This window comes from Bos grunniens, chromosome 9 (assembly GCF_055505025.1).
Source record: "Bos grunniens cultivar Pamir isolate PY7600 chromosome 9, Bosgru_T2T1.0, whole genome shotgun sequence".
NCBI lineage: Eukaryota > Metazoa > Chordata > Mammalia > Artiodactyla > Bovidae > Bos > Bos grunniens.
This window is the reverse complement of record NC_141173.1, coordinates 94,274,045-94,297,526: the sequence shown is the minus strand read 5'-3', so window position 1 is coordinate 94,297,526 and position 23,482 is coordinate 94,274,045. Positions and strand designations below refer to the sequence as shown.

Sequence of the window (23,482 nt, the reverse complement as noted above, 5' to 3'; positions counted from 1 at the left end):
CATTTGAAATGATTCGAAATGGTCCCTTCATCATATACCTGACTTTATTTCTGAACTCTACTGTTCCTTTCCTTACCATTCTCTTTTAACTTTATGACTATTGTAGCTTTGTAATATTTGTAATTTGGTTGGGCAACTTTTTACGTTTTTTTTTTTTAATGGTATCCAGGGTAGAGTGGGAGCTATTAAAGTTGTTAACCAAGCTTGGGCCCCAAAAAGTTAAGTAACCAGCCTGAGGGCGCACAGCGGTATAGCGTAGGCTTAGAAGCGTCTTCATAAACAGAGAAAGCTTAGTTTAAATCCTGATTTCTTACTTACCATCTGGGTGGCCCAGCATACATTACTTAATCTCTAACCTTCTTTCTTCATCTGTAAATGGACAATACCACCACCTACCTCAGAGTGTTGTGCTGGGGATTAAATTACAAAATGAGCTGGATTTCCCTAACGCCGTACTGGCAGGCAGTCCTCCTTCGTACGCACTCCTAGTGGCAGTGGACATAGCTTCCCTTTCTTAGATTTTCTTGCATCTGCAAAAAGAAGAGCCAAGAATTATCACCAGCTTCTACACAGCATCCTGAGGGCTGGCTTTGCGGTACAGAGATACATAACTACAGTAAGGAAACAAGGCATTTTTAAAGTACGTATGCGCGTCTCCCTGGCTGTGGCAAAGCAGGAGACACTGTGTCCCAGATAATCTGTAAAATGCGCTGTCATCATGCAGCCAAGAACACGGATGTCAGCCACGTAGGAATGCCAGGAAATATGTTCCCGCCAGTCTTGAGGCGAGAGAGGACATTGTCAAAGGCGGTGGAGACCTGGTAGGGAACAGGGAGAAGTAAGGGGGCCTCTCTTCTGCTCTGACAATTTGGGTTTTAAGTGATTTGGGGGCAGAGATCCTATCTATTACCCCCTTTCTTATAGTTTCTAGAAGATGATCTCATATTTACGGTATTCGATGATCAGCGTGAAGGGATGTCACATAGGCCTCATAGTGACCCTCTGCCCCCAACAGTGGCCAGGATGACTTTTGTGGGAAGCTGCTTTCTTCTCTCCCGTGGAAGTGATGGGTGGAGTCTGACTATAATTAATTTTAGTGAAGACCTGACACGATGTGCTAGAATCTTGGTCATTCAAACAACGTGGAGCCAGCCAGCCAGTTTGGACAAGAATCACCTCAGTTCCCCCTCACTGTGGGCTTTAGAACAAGTCAAGTCCAGCTAAAACGTATGTATTTATTGAGTGATTTTGTGCTAGTACTATAAAAAGGAATACAAAAAGAAGGACTCTAGACACCACCTGTCGAGCCCCTGACTCGCGCTTTGCCCTCCTGTTGTTGTTCAGGCACTCAGTTGTCTGACTCTGGACTGCAGCACACCAGACTTCCCTGTCCTTCATCTCCTGGAGTTTGCTCAGACTCCTGTCCATTGAGTCGGTGATGCCATCCAACCATCTCATCCTCTGTCGTCCCCTTCTCCTCCTGCTGTCAACCTTTCCCAGCATCAGGATCTTTTCCAATGTTTGCAACAGGTGGCCAAAGTATTGGGGTTTCAGCTTCAGCATCAGTCCTTCCAGTGAATATTCAGGGTTGATCTCCTTTAGGACTGATGTGTTTATAGTACATCATCTAATTCATGAATGCTTTTCACAAAGTGCCGATTCTGTGCCAGGCATCCTGGTTGCTGGGAACACCTCAGGCTGAAGGAGGGAGAGGACCCCGCCTTTGGGGAACCTGCATTCTGGTGCTTATGAGCATGTGGGTATACAAAATCACTTCACATTATGCTATGTGTGGTGAAGACCAGGAAAGCAGGTAAAGGGACAGAGAGGGATTTGAGAGTACTTTGGCCACCTCATGTGAAGAGTTGACTCATTGGAAAAGACTCTGATGCCGGGAGGGATTGACGTCAGGCAGGAGGAGAAAGGGAGGACAGAGGATGAGACGGCTGGATGGCATCACTGACTTGATGGACATGAGTTTGGGTGAACTCCGGGAGTTGGTGATGGACAGGGAGGCCTGGCGTGCTGCGATTCATGGGGTCGCAAAGAGTCGGACACGACTGAGCAACTGAACTGAACTGAGGGAATGTTTTAGGGGAAGCAGCTCTGAAGATGTGAGCTAGAGGAGCAGAATGAGCTGTGCACGGCCGTGAGGATGGGTGTCCCAGGTAGAGAGAAGAGCAAGCGTACAGGGGCCGGACTGAGTGGAGCACGGCACGCACACTGCAGGCCCAGGGTGGTTGGGATGGGCTGAAGGAGAAGGAGGGGCAGAAGCAGCGGGACAGACACGCAACGATGAGCGTTTCGGGCTTCACTCTGAGGACAAGGGGAAGCTCTCAGGAAACTCTGGGCCGAGGAGGGCCACCTGGAAACAGAGCCCGAGGTGGAGCTCTACATGCTGGAGACTTATTGTCCCGTGACTGTGAGCAGGTGAGAGAAGCGGGCCTGGGGAGAGGCAGACGTGTGTTTACTTCTCGGGTCCTGCTGGAAGCTGTGGGGTTGGGATGGCCCTTCAGTGTGCTCCCAGACTGAGGCGAAGGCCTGGACCTGTAAGCCAGCATCAGTTGCTGTCTCCCAAGAGGGGCTACGAACTCTGGGTGAGGCAGCTCCACTGCGGGCGATGCTTGAAGAGGCTTGTGCCTGTGGGCCACCCGCAGTCACCACCGTCGCATTGGGGCAGTGACACCTCAGTGACACTGGCATGGTCACCCCTGAAGGATCCCTGAAGGATCACGGTCATCCACCATCTCTGTGGCACACCTCAGGGTCACCACAGATCTGTTCGTGTTTTAATTCTCGTAACAATTCCCCAACTTGGGCATTTTTGTGTCCTTTCTGAGACTCAGGGAGTTTAAGAAACTTGTTCAAGGTCACACACCTAGCAGATGTTGGATTTGACTTTAAGTCCCTCTGAGTTCAGAGAACATGTACTTTTAAAAAATGTGGTAAAATCTACAGGACATAAAACTGATCATTTTAGCCATTTTTAAATGTGCAATTTTAAAAGTGGCATTTAGTACATTAATATTATATAACCATTACACCATCCATCTCTAGAAGTCTTTCCATCATGCAAATCTGAAGCTCTCTACCTATTAAACAATAAGATGCTGTAACAATAATATTGATATTAAGCCATTACTTCCCATTTTTCTCTCTCCAGCCCCTGGAAACCATTCTACTTCCTGTTCTGTAAATTTGACTATTCAAAGTACCTCATATATGTAGAATCAACACAATATTTTTCATTTTGTGACTAGCTTACTTATCATAAAGATTATACAGTTCATCCATGTGGTAACATGTCGGGATTTCCTTCTTTTTTCAGCCTGAAAACACGCCTACGTCTGCATCTACTGCATTTGTCTATCTGCTCTTCTGTTGATAGGCATATATGTTGTTTCCACTTCCTGGCTATTGTGAATAATGCTAGGAATACTGGTATACAAATCCCTATTTGAACTCCTGCTTTCAATCCTTTTGAGTGTATACCTGGAAATGGAATTGCTAGATCACATGGAAATTCTATTTTTAGTTTTTTGAGGGACTGCCATCCTGTCTCTCCCAGTGGTTGCACCATTTTACATTCCCAACAGCACTGCCCAAGAGCTCTCATGTCTCCACATCCTCACCAGCACTTTTCTTTCCTTCTCTTCGCTTTCCCTCCCTCACTCCCTTCTTCTTCCTTCCCTTGCTTCCTTCCTTCTCTTTCTTTCTTTTCATTCTCTCTGATACAGCCATCCTAATAGGTGTCCAGTGGTATCCCACTGTGGTTTGAAGACTGTGGCAACTTTTCAAGCTGCCATGCTGTCTCTCAGTCAGAGAGGAACTCAAGATGGCCAGCATGCATCCAATTCCACCTTTCCGTTTGTGGCTGGAAACGGTGACAGCACCAGGTTAAGACCCAGTGTCAGTAAACGTCTCTGGATTAACCGCGAGCTGCAGCAGAACACGTTCTGAATCACCCAGACACCTAAAGAACGACACAGAATTTGGCACTTTAGAAGAGTTAAAGTCTTTGCTCAAAGAGCCTGAAATAGTTCAGAAAACTATGCTCTTCTTTGCATATTTAAAATTTGATATTTATAATTTTATCATAATTTAAACAGGTGCAAAGAATATAATTTGTAGCATATTGTAAACATTGACATTTTAAAATTAAATGGTTACATCAGTTTTTTTTTTAAAGGTTTAGTCTTATCTTTATGGCAATTAATAGCTGACAACAGTATCTAATTAAAACCATCAGTTTTAAATGTATCCAAGTGGAATTTAAATCTTGTAACGGTTTGCTATCCACTATCATCCATTTAAGAAATAAACCCACAAGCTTCTCTTTAGCAAGCAAAAACTATATGTAACTTCCTGCCTTCCCTCTACTTCTGCCATGCCTTCCATGTTTGAAATTTTATTCCCATTCTACTTCCCCTTCAACATTTTATGCTAGTGTCATGTTTATGATTGAACATCTTTTACTGAATATCCCATCATATTTTTAATCTATCAAACATTTGTATAAAAGTTTAAATTTATACACTTTAAAAATTCCTGTAACCATAGGGTCTAAGTGATTTCTGGATTAGGTTATCATTACATTGACTAGTAGTATTACACAATTGCTCAAAACAACCTAAATGAATAGAACATTTTGATAAACACTAACATGAAAATTAAAGTCTTATTGGAAGCTTGCACTTAATACAACAGATGATGCTGTCCTTTTTTAAACATTGTATGTAGTATGGATAAATATTACTTATCACTAGAAAGACAAAATGTTTAGCAGCCATTCTGTTTTTCATTTTTTAGAGATGAAAAGTCCTTGTTCTTAAAGAGATGGAAATGGAGTTTTGTTATATAAATGTCCTTCAATTTTTGAAACTCCTGATTTATTTGCCCCAAATCACATGGTAATCCATTATCAAATGATGGTTTTAATGACCTGACGTCTTCACAATTTTTTCCTTCAGTTTTTTTCGAAAAACCACCTGATGTGCAGAGGATTTGTTATCCAGTCTCTATGGGTTGAGCTGTGTACCCACCAAAGTTCACATGTTGAAATCCCAACCACTGGTACCTCCCAGGGTGATTGTGTTTGGAAACAATGTTGTTGCAGATACAAGTAGTTCAGGTGAGGTCCTGAATGGACCCTCGTCCACTAGGACTGTGCCTTATACAAAGGGGAAACCAGGGCACAGAGACAGAGGGAGGAGGATGTAAAGACACTGGGGAGAAGCCGGCAGGCCGCCAGCCGAGTAGAAAGGCCTGGGAGGGAAGCTTCCCTCGCAGCCCTCAGAGGGAAGGAGCCCTGTCCACACCTAGATTTTGGATTTACCTTTCTGTTGTCCACACCACTGGTTTGTGGGACTTTGTCACAGTGAGGCTAACAAACAGATGCACAGTTCCTAGACCCATTCACCTCCCCTACACTTACACCAACACCAACATTTTCACTTTTTCCTTTCCTGGGGCAGGAGGTTAAACTCAAGAGCAAAGCACCCTAGAAAGACTGGTAATAATGAGAGGGGCCCCTTTCTCTTGTAAACTGAGGGAAGGACCATTGCAAGAAGTGAGGCAGGGCTATTTAATAAAAAGCATATACTGCATTTCAGATCGGTAGGCTGTTTCCTTCAAAATATTCTTGTCCGCAAGTTTCTTTGGAAAGCCTTATTCAGCCCCAGAGGAGTAAGTGTACCTACTTTGAAGATGACTGTGCTGAACTGTAGAAAACCTACTGAAATTCAGCGATGTGGAAAAACTTTTGTCAGCCGGAGGTGCTGATGACATTTTCATGAAGGCTATGACATCTGCTGGCCTTGTGAGTAGAATTTTGATTTGTGGAAAGGAGAAGGAAGGGCATTCTAGCCAGAGTGGACGCACCTGGGGAATGGACTTCAACTAGACTAACAACGCAGTCGGGTGGGCCCAGCCTACACAGGACCTGTACTTATGGGTCTAGGAGCTTGTTCTTAGGCGATGGAGACTCTTACGTGAGCAAGTGACATGATGAAAGTGATGCTTAGGAAGATTAGTTGGGTGTCAACACAGAGGATGGGAGGCTGTTTGCAGAATTTAGGAAGCAGGAAGTCATCCAAGGGCATGGTCGTTAATGAGTAGATCAGTGTAACGGCTTTGGAAATGGAGAGGCAGCTGCTTGTTGGTTGTGACGGACACAGAAATCTCAGGCCTGTATTATAGTTAAATTGTGTGCCAACTGCTCAACGGCCTTCTTTTCAGGTGGGCCGCTAAGTCCCAGAAGTAACTCTGCCTCGCCTCCTGTGTTGGTGGAATACTTAATGTCCAGAAAGACACTATGCTTTTCTGTTGTTCAACTAGAGGTACAATGGCGGTGACACTTCCCTATTGTTCGGCTGATCCTTTCATTGTAAGCACGGAATGAGCAAATGGATGGGGAACCACTTGGTTAAATATAAAGCAGATGGGGAGACAAGACTCTTCATTCCTCATTACTCTATTGTGGCTCACTACTCTTCCTTAGAGAGTGGAGAGGTTTCTGAGTGCCTCATTCACAGTAGCCTTGGGGAACTGAAATCCAGGTAATAGAGGCTCCGTTGTGTGCTGCCTGAGAACTTTACCGGACTCACATCCCTTTCCAAAGTGGGAAGGTGCTCCCAGAACCCCCACTGAGCCCCTGGGGGAGAAGAGCCACTCTTCACATTCCTCCTGGCCCTCCGAGGTGTCTGGCCTCCTGCCCAAACACGCCTCAGAGGACTGTTCACTTTCCGTCAGAACCGTAAGCCTTCCTGACTGTGTAGCAATGGAAACAAAGCTTTTCTATGCTCTGAAAAGCAAATATTTTTTACGGCCACATGCTCTTCTCACTTCCCAGTCGAAGCTGGGAAGAACGCAGAGCATTAAAACAATCCAGACACATAGATTTCTTTTTTTCTCTCTTGCATTAGAGACTACTGTGTTTTTAAGACTCTGAGAGGATAAGATACTGGGGGCAGGGTGGGGGGGTGGTCACTATCCTTATAGCCATTCCTCTAAGTCACATTCACATGAGTGACTCACTACCTGTGACCCTGAGGGTCACTGGACCCTTTCAGTGTTCCTAAGCCCGAAAGGACTCTCTTGGCTGTCATGGGAGAGTGATTTAGTGGTGATGTGGCTGCTGACTACTAAGACTTACCATTTGGCATGTCTTCCAAGGATGGAAAGGAGATTATCAATAACATCTGAGTGAGTTTTCTTACCTGCACCGGCTCTATCTCTTATTTATGCGTATCTTTATTTGTATGGCTACAGTAAGAGCATATCCAATGCTAGAAAGGCCATGTGCCAAGTGTCAACTGATTCCCTTGACACAGAGGCCTGATCCCGTTTCGTAGCCGGGGATGTAAGCCCTCCTGGTGAGACGACAACAGTCCCTTCATTGCATGTGTACCCCCCAGGTGCCAGGCACAGGGGCGGAGGGTTTATACATTAACTCATTCTCTCAACCACTTTATGCAGTGGAAGTACTAACATTCACATTTTACAGAGATAAAAATGGAAGCCTAGAGAGGTTAACTAACTTTCCTAAGGTCCGGAAACAAGTCAGTCAATGGCTGTGTCAATCAGCATGAGTTAAACCAGGCTTTGTGACAAATAGCCCCCAAGTTGTAGTGGCTGACAACAAGAAAGGTTTATCCTCACTCAGGCTCCATGTCTGTAGAGCGGCTTGGAGGCTCTGCTTCTCCTCACTCTGGGGTTCGGGCAAACAGAGCAGCCCCTCCATGGGAGTGCTGGTTATCGGGGCAGATGGGAGTAGAGAATGTGGCAGAGTGCTCTCTGGCGACACGTGTTCCTTCTGCTCATTTTGTTGGCCAGAGTCTGTCACACGGCCACTCCTAATGTCAGCTGGAGGAGGAAGTTCAGTCTTACCCTCTGGGAGGGAGAGGAGGAATTTCTGTAGGCAGAGGGAGCATCTGAGAAGAAAAATATTTTCTTAAGCCTGTGCTCTTTACTCTTTCATGAACGCTGCCCCTCACTGAGCACCTCCTGGGGGCCAGGCACAGTGTTAAACGTTTTACAGATATGATTTTCACTCCTCACCACAACTCGGTTGCTGCTGCTGCTGCTGCTAAGTCACTTCAGTTGTGTCCGACTCTGTGCGACCCCATAGACGGCAGCCCACCAGGCTCCCCCGTCCCTGGGATTCTCCAGGCAAGAACACTGGAGTGGGTTGCCATTTCCTTCTCCAATGCATGAAAATGAAAAGTGAAAGTGAAGTCGCCCAGTCGTGTCTGACTCTTGGAGACCCCATGGACTGCAGCCCATCAGGCTCCTCCGTCCATGGGATTTTCCAGGCAAGAGTAGTGGAGTGGGGTGCCATCGCCTTCTCCGACAACTCTGTTAGGGAGAGACTATTATTACTATCAACTTCACAGTTCAAGGCACAGAAAAGTCTCGAAGTAGCTTGAGTCCGATGGCACAGGGGAAAAAGCTGCTTTTTGCAGCATTCAGGTCAGCCCGACTCCAGACTGCCATGAGGATGTCCAATGCTGCGCGGGTCACTTTAGTTTCACAAGAAAAAGCCACATACATTTTTAAAAGATTAAAATGTGATTAGCTAATCACATTTATTTTTTAATTAAACAAGTAGTAATTGCACATTGTTAAGATTCAGACAGTGCTTATGGGTTTGAAGAAAGTGAAAAATGACTAATAATCAAAACGTCGAGAGGGAACACTGCTAACATTTTATTTTTTTAATTAAATTAAAAATATATATTTTAACCTAATGTATTAGATATGCCTTTCCAGAGGTGCTGACTTATAACTTGCTTCTTCACTTAGCAATGTATTGGGAACATCTTTCCAATAAATAAACTTCATTTTTAACGGTTGCATAATATTCTCTTGACTGTGCTGCAATTTAATTAGAATTCCTTAATGATTTACAAAATAAATAACATTTACCTTTTTTTCAATGTATCGCTGTTCTGTTGCTTTGAGTTCCATTTCTTTCCCAATAGTGATATCTAAGAGCTTTTCTTATTTTTCTTAACCAATTCACGTTTTCACCTATGAGAAACACTATATAATGGTCAAAGCTCTTTAATCAAAGCCTTTTTCTCTCTCTTCCATATGGACCCTCCCTCAAATGCTAATAATTTTTTGTTTTCCCTAGTGTTTCAAGACGGGGATTTTCCTTGGCATTTTTGTTTTCACATAATTTTTCTGAAATGCACATATAAACTGCTTTCCTTATTTTTCTTTTCTCTCTTCCTATATGTCCATACTCCTTATTTTATTTTACACTTGCATGTCCCTATTCTAGATCTCTTATAATGCCTGTGACCGCTTTTGCCTCTACAGAGAGGCATTCACTGCCTTCCAGCTCTAGCCATGGTGCTCCCAAGTTCCCCCGTTCAGACCCAACACATCCCTACCCTCTGCAGGACCCTCCTGTACCGGGGGTGTTCTCTGGTCATGGAACAGTCTTTCCTGTCATCTGGGGTTGGTCTGTTTATTCAAGAAGCCTTCTCTGGCCCCTTAGTCAAAATTAGTTGTCCTTTCGTCCGTGCTTCTCAGCGCTTTACTATTACCGCAACTACGGGCTTATTGAGGAAACATCTATTCAGCACCTGTGGTAAGTAAGCTCTGGAGTGCTGATGTAGATATTAGAATACAATACCATACTAAACCATACCATACAATACAGTAACCAGCCTTGGCATCCACCCTCTAGGAATCTTCTGCCCTCGAGGAGGTGGATGGGTGAACACACGAGATGGAGGAAGGTGCGAGGCGCCAGGGGAACAACAGGCCCGGCGGACACGGGTTGACTTTATTTGCAGCAAGTTTTCCCTTAATAAAAGATGCTGATCCTGAGGTAAGGGACCCATTTTCAAATTCGCCTTTGATCTGGCCAATTTGTTGATAGTAAGAGCCCGAGGTGGTGACTTTAATAAAGGAACGGCACAGGTGCGATCAGGGGAAGGGGCAGCGGGTGGTCCCCGGGCGCGGGTCCAAGCGCAATACCATCTCCCCGGACTCTACTTTTCACCTCTTTCTTTCTCGGTGAAATGGATGCACGTTCCCCTCCGGATTTAGAGGTAACGACTCTTCGGCGAAAGCCTGGAAAATATGACTTTTCCACAAATAGTATGGGTTGGGTATAGAGCTTCAGCTGTAGGACCGGCTGCGCCCTCACTGGGGGCGTTGGCTCCGAGACCCGACCGGGAGTTTCTCCCGGGCCCGGCTTGCAGGGCACCTCGGCCCGCCGACCACGTGCCCGATCCGGGAGCGGAGCCTCCGCGCGCTGAGCACGCCTCGTAGCCGGGGACGTTTCTCCGGCTCTTCCTGCCGCCCCGCGCCACCCCTACCTCCGCGGCGGCCGCGCCCCCGGCCCGCTCCGCGCCGGCTCCGGCCCGGGTTTTCCCGGCCGCCCTCCGCCGCCGCCGCGCTCGCCGAGCGGGGAGCTGGCGCCGCCGAGGCCGCCGCGGCCCGGGCGTGGGGACAGAGCCGCGCAAGCGCGCCCGCGGGGGTGGCGGGTCCCTGCGCTCGGCTCCGCGCGACCGGGGGCCCTCGGGCCGCCGCCCCACCCGCCCCCGCCCCCGGGGACCGCCCGGTAACCGGAGCCCGCACGGGCGCGCCGGCGGGGACGCAGCTCCCCGCCCGAGTCCTCCTCCCTGGGTTGGGAGGAGACATTCCTGCTCTCCCCGCCCGGCCCGCGCCCGTTCCTCCCCCGCCGCGTGTTTTCCGCCCCAGGAGAGACCGTGCCACACAAATAAGCCTCGAATGCCCTTTGCCGGGCGGGCGGGAGGGCATCGAGAGCCGCGTCCGAGCGGGCCATGTTCAGGGCGCGTCTCCGGAGACGCCAAAAGTCTTGTTTTCTCCCCAAAAGTGGAAGGTGTCGGGGGCGGGGGCGGGCAAGAGGCCGCTTCCAACTGCTACACACGCTCGAATAGTTGTCAGTAAAATCAAACTGACGTCAGCCCGGGGGAAAAAGATAGGTCTCTTTTGTTCTTATGTTCTCCCCCACCCCCTCCCCTGCGATCAAAGGCAAAAAACATTTTTTTTTGGAGGTGGAAAGACAAAAAGGGGGGAAAAATTGCAAGGCAAAGAGATAGCTTCCATTAGAGCTCCAGCCCGGGCGAAGGGAATGTTTAATGAATGCATCAAGCCTTTTGATCACCCTCGCTCGGTTGGGTTCAGTAGTGCCGGAAGGTTAGTTGCATATCCTGTGGCTGATCTGAAATTCGATCAGCAGAGGGGGCAAAGAAAAGAAAAGCATTTTAATGGGAATCAATAGAGGATCATAGGTCCTGGAAGGAAATACGTGTTGATTAAAAATGCCACAAGATTAAAAAATGTTCACGACCGGTTTAAAAAAAAAGAGGAGAGAGGAGAGGGGGAGGAGGGGGAAAAAAACCCCTTAGCAATCTATTTTCTGTGTGTGCTGCTGCCAGAGAGGCAGTCAGCAGACCAACAGTTTGTGTCATGCTTCAAGCTACAGCAGGCAAATTTAAAGCTGTATGCGCAGAACAACATAATAAATACTTACCGAAAATGCATTTCTGTTTCTAAGCGGGGTTCACTCATGCATTATACAAAACACCCAGGGCTGCAGTAGCGAGGCACAAGGGGACAAATACGGTGTGCTGTGACTCAAGTTCTTCAACTAAACTCGGGCTTTCAACAGTTGAGAGCCAGAGCATATATACTTGCTTTTTTTTTTTTTTTTTTTTCTTTAATTGAAACTAAACTAACAGCTTTGGAAGATACCATAGATTTAAATGGTCTGAAACTTAAAAAAAGTTGTGATATAAAAAAAAATCTGATATTTTGTGAATGTGAAGAGGAGGGTAGGGTGGACAGTTAACTGTGGTAGATAGCATATTGATTGGGTTGTGGAGTGGAAAATTATTGCCCTGTAGGTAGAGAGAGTGATCAACAATGTGATAAAAATGGTTGAAGGTTATACAGCTATTTACTTATTATTACAGTGGGAAAGGGAAAAAGGCCTTTTAAACCCACTCTTTAACACAGAAACACAAGTATACACCCTATCTGCATGGCCTCTTGGAGAGGACTCCATAGCGTTTAAATGTTTACACTTTAACGAAGTTCCTTTATTATTGGGAGGGAATTCAGCTGCCAGGGGTGGTGGCCCCTTCTTTTCTAGATGGTCTCTAGAGGCTCCTCAACCAGCTGGGCATTCCAGTCTTCACCCCTTTCTCCTGTTTTTCTTGTTTTCACCCTGTCTTTCAGACTCTCTAAAGAACACAAAAAAGAGCAAGGAGGCTTTTCAGGACAATTTCCCCTGTATATTTCCAATATTTACTGCAGTTGTTTGGATAGAGCAGGATCTATCAAAATTGAGATTTCTTTGTTCAAGCAACACCTCCTCTTACCTGAATTTGTTCTGGCTTCACTAGATGATAAAATGCTTGGTGGAAGGGCATTTTTCTCCTTTCTCATTCATAACAGTGCTTCTGAGAACCAAACCTCACACCTAGGAAACCAGTAGAGAGAGCTGAGTCAAGCTGACAGTAGCAGATCACACACTGACCACACTTGGAAATCCATTCAAAAAAGAAGATGATTTTTGGGTAAGTTCAAACAAGTGACTTAGCTTCTCTGAGCTTTGGGTTCCTCATCTGTACGATGAAGGATGCTTATCCCTACCCACCAGGGCTTTTGCGAATGACATAATATATGTAAGACACTGTGAGATACTTATATATATGTTTTTATATAAATGTCTTCCTTCTCCTAAGATGCCCCCACCCAGGATGCCTCCTTTATTCGTGCTCTTCTGTAGTCTCTGCTGTGAATCTGAACTGCAGCTGAAGTGACACTTGAAGACTTTCAAGGCTGGATCCTAAGAATCTTTCATTCTTCTACACCTGGGTCTCTTGGAATGCTCCTTCTTGGGACACTCTCTTTTAGAACCCAGCTGCATTCTTCGAGAAGCGTGTGGAGGCCAGGTTACCTGTAGTGCTCAGCTTGATAACATGTAATTGCTCCCAGCAACGAGTTCCCAGACAGCAGATAACATCAACTGCCCACCAAGTGAGTTGGCCACCTTGGTAGTCCAGTTCAGTTAAACTTTCTGATGACTTCAGCCCCAGCTGCTTTCCTACTGTAATTGCATGAACGATCTGAAGCAGAGAGTACCCAGCTGAGCCCAGTCAACCCATAGAACCCTGGGACATAATAAATAATAAGTGTATAAATGAGCAAATGATAGCTTTTATTAATATCTTAATTTTATAGTAGGTACTAAACCTGCCCGTTGTTGTAATAAATGTAAGTGAAATAAGCTAGGAGATTGACAGTCTCGTCCTTGCTCTTTCTCCTGCCCCTGGGTTATTCCTCACCACCCACAATATCATGTTAGCCCTTACTCCGGAAGGTTAAACCAGGTACTGGCAACATAAAGACAGAATTTTGTAAGCTCTTTTCTCTAGGGGCTTGGAGTCCAACTGGGAAAAGAGGATGCTTTTTCCAAGAAGGAGAAGCCATTTATGCACTGCTAGGTCCTGGCATAGCAATGAGTGTTGAACCATCTGTTGTTAAATGAAAATATTGTTTATTTTCTATAACATGTGCTTAGGAGGGAAGAAGCTCTCTAGGGTTTGAGCTGAGCTGGCCTTTGCTCATAGAAATTCTTTTTTTTCTTCAGCTTCTTTCTGGTGTAGTTCTACCTTTCTTGGGATTTTCAGAATGCTAAGTTCAAGAGGCCAAATATTTTCCGATTTAGGCACCAAAATGAGCAGATCTGGGGTCTTAGTGTTTATAATACCCTCTTATATGTGGTACAGACAGTGCCCTTGGTTGTTGGTTCAGAGTAAGCGATGGGTTTCATGTAGAAACGAACAGAACTTGGGCACAGCGTTCTTTTCTCTGAAACTTGCACGCCTACCCATGGGCTTCATTTCCCTGGCCCGCAGTGGTCATCCAAAGTTTCCAATCTGTCATGGTTAATTTCACCCAAGAAGGGCACGAGGGAATGAAAGGTGTGGGCCGGAAGTCAATTCAAGCTCACAAATCAGTAGATCTCAGCTTAATTTGTAAAAGTACTTACAACGTTTTTATGCTTTTTCTTAATTTACTATAAAATGTTTAAATAGATTAAAATTTTTTTGAGATGGTTGATATATATATGTAGACATACATATAATGAGACTGGTGAAAAACATTTTTTCAGGAGCAAACAGGTCAGCTACTACTCTTCACAGATCCTTTGGATGTTTTATTCTGAATGCAATAGTTACAACAACCTGCTGGAACAGAAACTGCTTTCTAAAACACAAAGTTGGGAAGTGTAATATCATCTCAGAAGGTGCCCGCCAAGGTTGTGTGCCATCCCGTGCTGCTATCTCTGGCTTGGTTTGCATCATCTCCGTGGTTGCTCTTATGCTTCATTCTCTTTAGATAGTTGGGTCCAAGATCAGTGTTCTTGGGGTTAAGCCTGGTTCATGAAACGGGGCCCTTTTCATAAGCTTGCCATCTGTTTACTTCTTCCTTCCTTCAATCCTTCCTTTTCTTCTTCAATTCTGTTTTCCTTCCTTCCTCATTTATTCATTCAGTAAACAAGTATTATCTGTCTACTGTGTGCCAGATGCTGTTTAGGACCTGGGGATACACAGATGAACCTTTCGACAGCTTCTAGGTTTGTTGAAAAGACCTGGAGGTAATCAGATAAAGGTTGATGGTGAGACTGGAGTGATTATGAAAACTCCAAGGACAGCAGTCAGGGAATGGAGAAGGAAGGGGAAAGCCTCAGAGAGTCTGACCTAGGAAAAAAATGTCTGGGAATTAGCCAGATGAAGGCCAGGGCACGTGAGAATATAGTAAGATGGGAGGTTGGATACTTTGCTGTATAGCAGAAATTAACATAACACTGTAAATCAACTATATTTCAATAACTTTTTTAAAAAGAAAGGAGATTGGAATTGTAAGTCTTTGAAATGTTGGGTGGAGGTTACTAATTTTGCACTGAGCTCTATAAAGACACCTAGATTCAGAGATATTTAAGCTAGTCTGGACATTAAAAATAATTTAAACAGTGATAAATGTAAGAAGTCATCACTTAGTCACCTTTCAAGCTACAAGCTGTTTTTCAGATTGAGCTCACTTCCACTTCTGTCTTTCAGCAAAGGCTTCTCTTGAATATGACTGACCCTTTTAAAGAGTTTTAAAGAGCGGCAGTAGCTGCTATTTTTGAGAAGTGATTTTTTTTTCTTTTACTTGTATGGTTATTGTACTTTAATATCTTATTGATGTTGATAATATTCTGTTCTACAAGTTGCTTACTTTTGTACCTACAAACGTTCTGAGGTATTTGTATTTATCTTGTAGTTACAGTATTTTGACTTCATTTTACATTTTTTATTATGGTGAAATATCTATGTGCCATAAAATTTACCATTTTAATCATTTTAAGTGTACAGTTCAGTGGCATTAAGTACATTTCACATGGCTGTACCATGATCACCACAATCCATCTCCAGCAACTCCCTTTTCTCCCCCTCCTCCCTCCTCTGGAAGCTACCCTAGGTATCCCCTATAACCATTTTACATTTTAAGCTTTTTGGCAGAACGGCATTCAGACTTGATGCTGGAGAAAGATTTCACAAGATGAATTACTGAAATTTTCAATACATTTAAGTGTTCTGCACACAGATTTTTAATTTTCCGTGAATGTGTAATTTATTCTGAAACTGACTATATCATTATGTCTCAAGTCATCATCCACAGGGTCAAAACTTTTAGCCTGATAAAGACTATTGAACAATTAGGATAGTACTATAAATTAAGTCTTAATCTAATTTGATTGGATCTTGCTTCTGTATGTAAAGTTAAGTGTCTTCTAGCTAGAACAATCTTATTCACTATTCCTCAGAACAACTCTGTTATTAACTCCCTTAATATATGAAAGATGATTGATATTATGATGTATTTTTATAATCACTCATTTTACACATTTCTAAAGACAGTAAAAATAACATTTTATTTCACACACAAATATCTTAAGAAATAGCACTTTATACTCTAATGTATAAAACTGTCTTAATTTAACTAGTAAAACTGACTCTGAGAAATAAAGATAGGAGACTATAGCTTACATCGACTCAAACCTTTGTAAAAAATATATTACATAGTAAGATTAGAGACATACACTTAGGTTATAAATAATTTTATTGCCTAGTTATTTGTATGAAAATTTAATTAATAAAAGTTATACACTGCAATAAAAATAATCTCTATAATAGCAAAAGTTAAGCATTTACAGCTTTTGCTTTCAATATGATGTCATCTTGGCCAGGATGATTTGAAAAAGGCCTTCACTCTTAGAACTAATTTCTTTATAAGAATTCTAGTTCTTAGGTTGCAGTAAAGACAGAGGAACCTCATTAATTCTCACTTTGCTAACCCATAAACCCTATAATTTCCACAAAAATTCCTCAGCAATATCATTTTACTTCACAGGAAACATTTTATGGTGAGGAGCTCTAGGCAAATCTCAAATCACTAAGAATTCATTACTTTTGCCAAATATACTACAGGCCATTCACTAGCTGACTATCATAAAGTATTATGACTCAACTACATTTATATAAATAAACTTGTAAAGCAAATACCATGATTTCAAATTCAGATGTAAAAAAAATCATTTTGTGCATATACTCACATTCCCACACATAAAATATATATTACGTGGTAGACTGTTACAAGAATAGCCCCACTGAAGTACACTTCCCTGTATTTGTGTACCTTTGAAACTCCTTCAGGTAAGACGTGGAGTACATTTCTCTATCCTTTGACTGTGGGCTTGGCTTGTGAGTTGATCTGACCAATAGAAAAAGGCAGATACTGAGTGCCTCCTGAGCCTAGATTTCTAGAGGCTTTGGGGCATCCACTTTTGCTCTCTTGTAACCCTGAGACTACCATGCTTTGAACAAGCCTGGCATAAAGGACTGTGAGAAAGGCTCAGATATCTCAGCCATCTCGGCTGAGCACGGCTGGTCCTTCGATGAACACGGTTGTATGAATTGGCATAGTTGGGGAGCAGCAGCAGACCTGCCTGACCAACCTGCAGAACCATGTGGATAATAAACTTTTGAACCACTAGGTTTGGGGGTGGTTTGTTGGATAGCAGTGTATAGTTGATAAATTAGAATTAAGTATTGATTGGTGTGACTAAAGGATTTCCTAGACAGCCTTGTCCTTGTAGTGGTGGTACACAGTTATAGTATAGTATAGTTCTTCACTGTGTGTCTTGGGTGACAGAAGTAAAATCCCCATGGCTGTTTTAAAGTTAAAACTGGGAACACTTAAGAAGAAAGGGCCAAAGAAATACGGAGTGTTACAGGGCCCAATTCAGTTGCTTGGGAACTGCTACTTTAATCTTAGAGACCTGTTACATTGCCGAATTAAGCAAAGATTTTTACAGTTAAATTTACTTGAGATCAAATTCTAGCTCCAGCACATATTAATTTTTAAATTAATAAACTTTATCTTTTCAGAGCAGTTTTAGGTTCATAGCAAAATTAATTGGAAAGTACAGAGATTTCTAATATATCCTTGTCCCCACTGTCCAGAACCTCCCCTACTATCCACACCTCACACCAGTGTTACCTTTGACACAATTAATGAACCCGCACTGACACATCATTATCACTCAAAGTCCATAGTTTGTGTTAGGGTTCACTCTTGGCGTTTTACATTCGATGAGTTGTGACAAATGTATAATGATATGTATCCACCATTATGGTATAATGCACAGTAGTTCCGCTGCCCTAAAAATCTTCCGTACTCCATACCACCCACTTACCCTTCCCTCTCCATTGCTACTGCTCTGGCAGCCACTAATCTTTTCACTGTCTTCATAGTTCTGCTTTTCCTAGAATGTTATATAGTTGGACTCATACAGTATATAACTTCTTCACTTGCTCTTTTAACTTATTAGTGTGCATTTCTTTTCATGGTTAGATGGCTCATTTCTTTTTTTTTTTAAATACTTTTCTTTATTAATGCAGTTATCTTTTGCTGCTCTGGGTCACTGTTGCTGTGCAGGCTCTTCTCTAGTTGCAGAGGGCAGGGCTACTCTCTACTTGTAGGCGGCTTCTCAGTGCAGTGGCTTCTCCTGTTGCAGAGCAAGGCTCTAGGGCCCGTGGGCTTCAGTAGTCGTGGCACACAGGCTTAGTAGCTGCAGCTGCCAGGCGCCAGAGCACAGGCTCAATGGTTGTGACACACGGGCTTAGTTGCTCTGCAGCATGTGGGATCTTCTCCAACTGGCGATCGAGCCCATGTCTCCTGCATTGGCAGGCAGATTTAGAAAGAAATGATTTAATTGGAGGCTAATTACTTTACAATATTGTAGTGGTTTTTGCCATACATCTACATGAATCAGCTACAGGTGTACATGTGTCCCCCATCCCGAACCTCCCTCCCAACTCCCTCCCCATCCCAACCCTCAGGATGGTCCCAGTGCACTGGCTTTGAGTGCCCTGTTTCATGCATCGAACTTGGACTGGTGATCTATTTCACATATGATAATATACATGTTTCAGTGCTATTCTCTCAAATCACCCCTCAGAGTCCAAAGTCTGTTGTTCATAGCTGTGTCTCTTCTGCTGTCTTGCATATAGGGTCATCATTACCATCTTTCTAAATTCCATTTATATGTGTTAATATACTGTATTGGTGTTTTCCTTTCTGACTTACTCCACACTGTATAATAGGCTCCGTTTTCATCTACCTCATTAGAACTGATTCAAATGCATTCTTTTTAATAGCTGAGTAATATTCCATTGTGTAAATGTACCAAAGCTTTCTTATCCATTGGCAGGTGGATTTTTTTTTTTTTTAAACCACTGAGCCACCAGGGAAGCCCCTCATAATATTCTATTGTTTGGATGTAACACAGCTTATTTATCCATTCACTTACTAAAGAACATCTTGGCTATTTCCAAGCTTTGGCAATTATGAATAAAGCTGCTATAAATATCCAAGTGTAGGTTTTTGTGAGAATATAAGTGTTCACTTCATTTGGTGAAAGAGCAAGGAGCTTGATTATTAGATGATCGGGTAAGGGTATGTTTTGTTAGAAACTGACAAACTGCCTTCCAAAGTGACTATACCTCTTTTCATTCCCACCAATATGGGCTCTACAATCTTGCCAGAATTTGGTGCTCCAGTGTTTTGGATTTTGCCCATTCTATGTAGTGGCATCTCATTTTTGTTTTAATTTGCATTTCCCTAAAGACATATGTGTGGCTTAGTGGTAAAGAATCTGTCTTCCAGTGCAGGAGATGTGGGTTTGATGCCCATCAGGAAGATCCCCTGGAGAAGGCAATGGCAACCACTCCAGTATTCTTGCCTTGGAAATTTCATGGACAGAGGAGCATGGAGGGCTACAGTCCATGGGGGTTACAAAAGAGTTGGATACAACTGAGCGACTAAAAACAACAATGACATATACTTCAGAGCATCTTTTATATACTTCCTTGGCATCTGTATATCTTCTTTGGTGAGATATCTGTTCAAGTCTTTGGCCCATTTTTAAATTGAGTTTTTCATTTTCTTCTTGTTTAAGAGTTCTTTGTTTGTATGAATCAGTCCTTTATCAGATGTGTCTCTTTGTAAATATTCTCTCCCAGACTCTGGCCTTGGAGAAGGAAATGGCAACCCATTCCAGTATTCTTGCCTGGAGAATCCCATGGACAGAGGAGCCTGGTGGACTGCAGTCCGTGGGGTCACACAGAGTCGGACACGACTGAAGCGACTGAGCAGACTCTGGCCTGGCTTTTCATTCTCTTGACATTGTTTTTTACAGAGTGGAAGTTTTTAATTTAATGAAGTTCAGCTTATGAATTATTTCTTTCCTGGATTCTGCCTTTGGTTTTATATCCAAAAGTTGTCACAATATCCAAAGTGATTCTGTGTTAGCTTAATAGTTTTATAGTTTTTCATTGTACATTTGGATCTGTGGTCCACTTTAATTTTTGTGAGATGTGTAAAGTTTGTGTATAGATTCTTTTTTTTTTTTGCCTGTGGATATCCAGTTTTTCCAGCACTATTTGTTGAGATAACTATCTTTGCTCCACTGCAGTTTTTGATTTTTTGTCAGAGATTAGTTAACTAAATTTATGTAGGTTAATTTCTGCACTCTCCTTGTGATTCCGTCAATCTATTCGTCTCATCTTTTGCCAATATCACACTGTCTTGATTACTGTAAGTCTTGAAGTTAGATAGTGTCAATCCTGTAACTTCTTCTCTTTCAATATTGTGTGGGCTATTTTGGATCTTCTGCCTCTCTATATAAATTTTAGAATCAATTTGTCTATATCCATAAGATAAGTTGCTAGATTCTAGATTGCACTGAATGTAGATCAAGTTGACATCTTGATAATATTGTCTTCTTCATAAACATGGAATATCTCCCTATTTATCTAATTCCTCTTTAATTCACATCTTTTTTTTTTTTTTTGCAGTTTTCCTCATATAGATCTCACACATATTTTGTTAGATTTATACCTAAGTATTTCATTTTGGGGGGTGCTAATGTAAATGGTATTATGTTTTTAATTTTAAATTTCACTTGTTCATTATTGGTATATAGGAAAGTGGTTGATTTTTGTGTATTGACCTTATATTTTGCAACATTGCTATAGTCAATTATTAGTCTGAGGATTTTTTTTTTAATTGATTCTTTAGGATTTTCCACATAGATGAATGTGTCATTTGTAACAAGGCCAGCTTTAATTCTTCATGCTCATTTGTGTAACTTTTCTTTCTTTTCTTGCCTCATTCCGTTAGCTACTATTTCAGTATGATGCTGATAAGCAGTGGTGAGAGTGGACATCCTAACCTTATCTTGATACTTCTTGGAAAGCTTTGAATTTCTCACCCTTAAATATGATGTTAGTGATATATGTATTTTTGGGTAGGTATTCTCTATCAAAATGAGGAAGTTCCCCTCTATTTCTGACTTACTGAGAGTTTTTGTCATAAATAGGTGTTGGATTTTGTCAAGTTCTTTTTCTGCATTTATTAATATGATCATGTGGTTTTCCTTTTCTCCAGTTGATATGATGGATTACATTTTTTTCCGATTGATTTTCAATTGATTGCATACTTAGGGTTAATTCCTCCTGGTTGGGCTTTTTATACATTGTTGGATTAGATTTGCTAATACTTTGTTGATGGTTTTTTGCATCTATGTTTATGAAAGGTATTGGTCTGTATTTTTCTTGTAATGTCTTTGTCTGCTTTTGGTATATAAGGGTAATGTTGGATTCATAGAATGAGTTCGAAAGTGTTATCTATGCTCTTGAGACTTCGAGAACTGGTATATTCAATTCACTGATGAATGTGTTCCAGCCTGGTGCTTTTGATTTGGAAGGTTCTTAATTATTGATTTAATTTCTTTAATAAAGGCCCGTTCAGATTACTTATTCTTGTATGAATTTTGGCAGATTGTGTCTTTCAAGGAGTTGTCGTTTCATCTAGGTTATCAAGTTTGTGAGCAGAGTTGTTCATAATAATTCTCCATTATCCTTTTAATGTTCATGGAATCTGTAGTGATTTTCCTGTCATTTAGTAACTTGTGTCTTCTCTATTTTTTCTTAATTGGCTTGGCTAGAAGATTATCTATCAGAGGATGAGATGGTTGGATGGCATCACTGATTCAATGGACATGGACTTGGGCAAACTCTGGGGGATGTTGAGGGACTGGGAAGCCTGGCATGCTGCAGTCTGTGGGGTTGTGAAGAGTCAGACGCAACTTGGTGACTGAATGACAGCAGAAGATCATTAGTTTTTAGATCTTTTCAAAGAACCATCTTTGGTTTGTTGATTTTTTTAAAAAAAATTGATTTCCTCTTTTCAGTTTCATTGATTTCTAGTCTAATTCTTACCTTTTTCCTCCTGCTTACTTTGGATTTAGTTCATTCTTTTTCTTTCTAGTGTACTTAGGGTGAAGCTTAGATTATCCATTTTAGATCTTTCTTAGTTTCTAATGAGTTCAGTTCAGTTGCTCAGTCGTGTCCGACTCTTTGTGACCCCATGAATAGCAGTACACCAGGCCTCCCTGTCCATCACCAACTCCTGGAGTTTACTCAAACTCATGTCCATTGAGTCGGTGATGCCATCCAGCCATCTCATCCTCTGTCGTCCCCTTCTCCTCCTGCCCCCAATCCCTCCCAGCATCAGGGTCTTTTCCAGTGAGTCAACTCTTTGCATGAGGTGGCCAAAGTATTGGAGTTTCAGCTTTAGCATCAGTCCTTCCAATGAACACTCAACCAATGCTATAAATTTCCCTCTAAGTACTGATTTCACTGCATCCCACATTTTGATGTTTTATTTTCATTTTCCCTTACTTCAAAATATTAAAAAAAATTTCTTAACATTTCTTTTTTGACACATGTGTTATTTAGTCATGTATTGTTCAATCTTCCTATATTTTGGATTTTTCCATCTACCTTTCACAAAATTGATTTCTAGTTTAATTGCATGTGGTCTGACAGCATACATTATATGGTTTTTATTCTTTTAAATTTGCTAGGTGTGTTAAATGTTCCATGTAAGATTGAGTAGAAATAGAATCTGCCATTGAATGATAAGGTAGTCTACAGTGTCAATTATATCCAGTTGATTGAAGGTGCTGTGGAGTTCAGCTATGTTCTTACTGATTTTCTCCCTGTTGGATCTGTGTATTTCTCATAAAGAGGTGGTAATGTCTCCAAATCTAATGGGTGCTCTCAGGAGAATCTATTTTACCAGCACCTAAACCACACAGAGTCGGACATGACTGAGCGACTGAACTGAACTGAACTGAAACCACTTGGGGGAAGGGAAATAGCCAACTCCAGGCTCCTGTAGACATCCTGTCCCACTTAAAGGGGAAAGAAAAAATCCTGAGAAGTATTGGTGAAGTTCATGGGCCAGGGACACAGATTCACCCAAAAACTGAGAGCTAATCATAGGACTGCAGAATGCTTTCATCCCCCGCACCTTACCACCACATTGGTGGTTTAGTTGCTAAGTCATGTCTGACTCTCTGTGACCCCAAGGACTGTAGCCCACCAGGCTCCCTCTGTCATGGGATTCTCCAGACAAGATTACTGGATTGGGTGGCCAGTTCCTCCTCCAGGGGATCTCCCCAACACAGAGATTGAACCTGTGTCCCCTGCATCCCCTGCGTTGCAGGCAGATTCTCTATCGACTGAGCCGCCAGGGAAACCACCACGTTTCTGAATGCCTCTTGACTATAGTCCCTTTTCCCAGTGCATCAGAAACTACACGGCAGACCGAAAAGCAAAAGCAGACAGAAGAGACTGAACAAGAATCAGAACCAGAGTCTGATATTATAGGAGTGTTGGAATTATCGGATAAGGAATTTTAAAAAATGGTGATTAATATGCTAAGGGATTTAACATAAAATGTAGACAAAAAGCAACCTAAGTATCCATCCTGAGAGCAGGCCCTTTTAAATAAAAATAGAATGCTTTGGTGTATG

The 23,482-nt window shown here is 42.5% G+C and overlaps 2 long non-coding RNA genes and 1 pseudogene across 3 annotated transcripts in view; 1 reads left to right on the top strand and 2 right to left on the bottom strand.

The window, feature by feature from the left end:
• Window positions 1-10,158: 10,158 nt before the first annotated feature.
• LOC147366384 (uncharacterized) lies at window positions 10,159-11,634 on the bottom strand (annotated as a pseudogene). The gene has a single exon (XR_015132270.1). The product of XR_015132270.1 is annotated as an uncharacterized LOC147366384 (transcript).
• A 755-nt stretch (window positions 11,635-12,389) lies between these two features.
• LOC147366383 (uncharacterized) lies at window positions 12,390-13,198 on the top strand. Its single transcript, XR_015133349.1, has 2 exons — window positions 12,390-12,563; window positions 12,732-13,198. It is a non-coding gene; the product is annotated as an uncharacterized LOC147366383 (long non-coding RNA).
• A 990-nt stretch (window positions 13,199-14,188) lies between these two features.
• Window positions 14,189-23,482, bottom strand: part of LOC147366382 (uncharacterized) — a 41,362-nt gene continuing 32,068 nt past the window's right edge. The window contains exon 2 of the long non-coding RNA XR_015133348.1: window positions 14,189-14,644. This is a non-coding gene — a long non-coding RNA (uncharacterized LOC147366382). The remainder of the gene's footprint in view (window positions 14,645-23,482) is intronic.